Raw genomic sequence first — 5,199 nt, forward strand, 5'->3', positions numbered from 1 at the left:
TAATCCTTACTTTTTCAGCATAACATTTAACTACAAATATCTCTTACACATTTTAACCTATTTGGTGCTTTTTTTTTCAAACACAGAACAATCTTAGCCTGCTTCAACTATCCATAATTGTACTCTCCAATCTTATGATTGCTTCATTTTTTAAAATACAAAAGTAGTCAATTTTTTTATAGTCTGTAGTAATTAAATTTATTTTCATTAATTAAAAAAATATTCAATGTCTCACGAATTTGAGTGTCATCCTTGTGCAGAAGCCATGCTAATCTACTCTGTTGTTCCAATTTTAGTATAAGTGCTGCTGAAGCAAGTGCTTCCTTAATTTTTTTATTGAAGTATAGGCTTCCCAGGTGGTGCAGTGGTAAAGAATCTGCTTGCCAAAGCAGGAGACATAAGAGACAAGGGTTTGATCCCTGGGTCGGGAAGATCTCCTGGAGAACGAGATGGCAACTCACTCCAATATTCTTGCTTGGAAAATTCCATGGACAGAGGAGTCTGGTGGGCTTCAGTCCATGGGGTCGCAAAGAGTTGGACACAACTGAGTACGCACACGCACACATAATTGATTTACAATATTGTGTTAGTTTCAGGTGTATGGCTCGACTTTCCTGGTGGCTCAGACGGTAAAGCGTCTGACTACAATGTGGGAGACCCAGGTTCAATCCCTGGGTCGGGAAGATCCCCTGGAGAAGGAAATGGCAACCCACTCCAGTACTCTTGCCTGGAGAATCCCATGGATGGAGGAGCCTGGTAGGCTACAGTCCACGGGGTCTCAAAAGAGTCAGACACGACTGAGCCAGTTCACTTTCACTTTCAGGTGTACGGCAAAATGATTCACATATATACATATATATATATATATTTCAGATTATTTTCCATTTGTTACTACAAAATATTTAATATTGTTCCCTGTGTAATATAGTAAATCTTTGTTGATTATCTATTTTATATACAGTAGTGTGAATCTCTGCATACCCTTAATTTATCCCTCCCTTTCCCTTTTTTCCTCTTTGGCAACTATGTTTTTTTTTTTCTTTTGGTATAATACTGGGACGTTGTGATTTAATTATTGAAATGGAACTTCAAAGTCTTACTCAGAAAGAATATATTACAGATTAAAAGGTTGGGGACAAGTTATTTCAGCATTCAGTAGAAATTCTATTCAATAAAAAATCATAGCCAAGAGAAAGCTAGATATTTTTAAAAGACCCATGGGTTATCTGGATGTTAAAATTTCCAGATACTGAAATAGCTATGAATAATATATTCAAGAAAATATATGATAAAATTAAATCTAAAAAAGAAATGCACAGAAATAGAGAGGATTCAACAATGAATAAAGAATTCAACAACTAGATTAAAGCAGATTAGACTCAATAAATAAAAGTAACAGTGAGTTTCATGTTGGATCAGAATACATACAGACTAAAAGATATATTAAGAAGCAAAAATAAGAAAATGATGTAAGAGACCCACGTGTCACAAAGTAAAACGTCTAAGCAATGTGGTTGGATTCCCAGAAAACAACCTAGCCAAAGAATCACAAGTTCAGAGAACTAATACCTTATAATATGTGAGCTGAAAACAAATTTGCTGAAACTTTTCCTTGAAAGGAGATGTTATTTTATTTTATGTTTATTTATGTTTAATTTATGTTGCAAATTAAGGGTATACTGGAGATTCCTCAAAAAAAAGAAAAACAAAAAACAAAAACTAGAACCACCATATGATCAATAATTTCATTCCTGGACAAACACCAGAAGAAAATGAAAATATTCATTTGAACAGATACATGCACCCAATGCTCACAGCAGCACCACCCACAATAACCAAGATATGGAAGCAACCTAAGTGTTTACCAACAGGTGAATGGACAAAGATGTGACACATAGATAGATAGAAATATACATACACACAGTGGAATTCCACCTAGTCACGCAGAAAGAACAGAATTTTGCCATTTGCAGCACCATGGATGGACCCAGAGGGTATCATGGCTAGTGAAAACGTCAGACAAAGGCAAACACTCTATACTATCACTTGTATGTGGAATCAAAAAGATTTATCCTTCTCTGTCCCCCTTCCCCCCTTGGCAACTATAATTTAAGAGGTTTTTTTGTTTTTTGTTTTTTTTTTTAAGTAACTCGTTTAACGTATTTTTGTTGATCCTAGGTGGCGCAGTGGTAAAGAATCCACCTGCCAATGCAGGAGATATTGACAATGCAGGAGATGAAAGCGACTCAAGTTCCATTCCTGGGCTGGGAAGATCCCCTGGAGAAGGAAATGGCAACCCCCTCCAGTATTCCTGCCTGGAGAATCCCATGGACAGAGAAGCCTGGTGGGCTACAGTCCATGGAGTTGTGAAGAGTTGGACACAACTGCATGGCTGAGCATGTTTATTTTTGTTTGCACTGGGTCCTTGCTGCTGCGCACAGCTTTCTCTGGTTTCAGGAAGCCGGGGCTGCTCTCCCCTGTGGTGCCCAGGCTCCCCATCTCGGTGGCTCCTCTGTGCGGAGCACAGCCTCTGGGCGCATGGGCTTCAGTAGTTTCGGCACAGGGGCTCATTAGTTGCTGATTCAGTAGTTGCAGGCTCATGGACTCAAGAACACAGACTCAGTAGCTGTAGTGCCCAGGTTTTAGTTGCCTGAGACATGTGGAATCTTCCCAGACCAGGGCTCAGACCAGTTTCCCTTGCATTGCAAGGCGGATTCTTAATCACTGGACCACAAGGGAAGCCCCATCCTTCTATTTTTCAAAGACATCTTCTCAGTTCTAAAAGATCATGGATTCATAAAGACCCAGTCATTCTCCAAACACATTCTAGTTCTGTTAAGAAAACCTAGGTAATTAGGAAGTTTATGAAATCTTATTAATTAAATAGTGATACTTCCAGAGATGAAGAGGGCAGTTTTGTTCACCTAGCCAGCTGATGACTTGCTTTTCTTCACAGTCAAGGAGCTATGCTTATTATTCTCCGTGCCTAGGCTTGAAGCTCCAGATGCAGAGCAGCAGATACAACAATGATTTTTCATTTGCCTTTTAGGAAGTGAGTTTTACCCCAATTTAGTTTAGATCAGTAGATTGCGGTTTCAGCCCTTCACCTTCCATGGCATATATTCAGAAAGCAAATTCTAGTCACCAATGTTTACTTTTGGATTTAGAATCCAGCAGAGTTTGTGGCATTTCTCTTCTGCTTCTTATCCATGGAGATTTATGTTTGAGTCTGATAGGCGTTTTTTGGTTTTCTCTCTTAATATTTATATATATTACTGATTATTTTTGGTGCTGGGTGAGCACATGAACACCTGAACTTCCGGGGTCATCTTGACTGTAAATCTCTCAATACTCTTTGAAAACCCAAGATTTTATATTCTCTCTACACCAGAAAAAGACGAGAAAAACAGCACATTAGATTCTCTCTCCTTAAACTATATTTTTCGCTGATATGATAAGTTGTTCTGTCCAACCTTTGTGTGGAAAGGAAATTATACAGTGGGTTGCATAATCTTCTCATAAGTTTCATAGCGTCTCATAGGTAAAAGCTTTATTTTATGGTATCATTATCAAGATCACTCATTTCTGTGGTTCTAGAAATTCCAAAATGTCAGGTACATCCATAAAAAATCATACTCTAAAGTTAAAAGAACTGATTGTCTAGTTCTTTGGGTAATCTGCTGTAACTCTCCACAGTACTGTTGGACTACATGATGCTTCCCTCCTAGTTTTTATTCATGGTATTTATGGTACAACCCTTCAATTGTGCTATATTTTTATTTTAATTTTTTCCTTGTACTTTTAAAAATTTTCATCATTTGTAAGTGGCTTAGCCCTTAGGCCTAAAAATAAGAAGCCCTTTATATTAACTGACATTTTCCATTAATGAGAAAACATTGTCACTTTAACTCTTTATTTCCTGTTTGTAAAACCAGGCATATGAATTTTTTAGCGCTGAACTGTGGTGTGGGGGAAGACTCTTGAGAGTCCCTTGGACTGCAAGGAGATCCAATCAGTCTATCCTAAAGGAGATCAGCCCTAGGTGTTCATTGGAAAGACTGATGCTGAAGCTGAAACTCCAATACTTTGGCCACCTGATGCGAAGAGCTGACTCATTGGAAAATACCCTGATGCTGGGGAAGATTGAGGGCAGGAGGAGAAGGGGACGACAGAGGATGAGATGGTTGGATGGCATCATCGACTCGATGGACATGGGTTTGGGTGGACTCCGGGAGTTGGTGATGGATAGGAAGGCCTGGTGTGCTGTGGTTCATGGGGTCGCAAAGAGTTGGACACAACTGAGCGACTGACCGAACTGATAACAAATTACCACAAACACATTGGCTTATAACAACACGGAGTGATTTTCTTACTGTTCTGAAGGTCTGAAGTCTGAAATGGGCCTCAATGGGTTAAAATCAAGGTGGTAAGCAGGATTGCATTCCTTCTGGAGGTTCCAGAAGAGAATCCATTTCCTTGCCTTTTCCTTCTTCTAGAAGCTGCCTGCATTGTTAGTGGTCCCTTCCTCCATCTTCAAAGCCAACAGCATAGCATCTGCACCTCTCTCTCTGATTCTGACCCTTCTGCCTACCTCTTCTGCTCATAAGCACTCTTGTGATTACATTAGGCCCACCTAGGTAATGCAGGATAACCTCCACACCACAAATTCATCAGATTAGCAACGTCAATTCTATCTGCAACCTTAATCCTTAATTCCCTTTTGTCAGTTCAGTTCAGTTCAGTCACTCAGTCATGTCCGACTCTTTGTGAGCCCATGGACTGCAGCATGCCAGGCTTCCCTGTCCATCACCAACTCCCGGAGTTGGCTCAAACTCATGTCCATGGAGTTGGTGATGCCACCTAACCACCTCATCCTCAATCATCCCCTTCTCCTCCCACCTTCAATCTTTCCAAGCATCAGAGTCTTTTCCAATGAGTCAGTTCGTTGCATCAGGTGGCCAAAGTATTGGAGTTTCAGTTTCAGTATCAGTCCTTCCAATGAATATTCAAGATTGATTTCCTTTAGGATGGACTGGTTGGATCTCCTTGCAGTCTAAGGGACTCTCAAGAGTCTTCCCCAACACCACGGTCCAAAAGCATCAGTTCTTTGGTGCTCAGATTTCTCACATCCATACATGATTACTGGAAAAACTATAGATTTGACTAGACCTTTGTTGGCAAAGTAATGTCTGCTTTTTA

At 39.8% G+C, this 5,199-nt stretch overlaps 1 non-coding gene across 1 annotated transcript; it reads right to left on the minus strand.

The window, feature by feature from the left end:
* Nucleotides 1-215: 215 nt before the first annotated feature.
* Nucleotides 216-316, minus strand: LOC122673636. The gene has a single exon (XR_006334761.1). It is a non-coding gene; the product is annotated as a U6 spliceosomal RNA (small nuclear RNA).
* Nucleotides 317-5,199: the final 4,883 nt, after the last annotated feature.

The sequence above is a fragment of the Cervus elaphus genome, chromosome 17, assembly GCF_910594005.1.
Source record: "Cervus elaphus chromosome 17, mCerEla1.1, whole genome shotgun sequence".
In the NCBI taxonomy this organism is placed as follows: domain Eukaryota; kingdom Metazoa; phylum Chordata; class Mammalia; order Artiodactyla; family Cervidae; genus Cervus; species Cervus elaphus.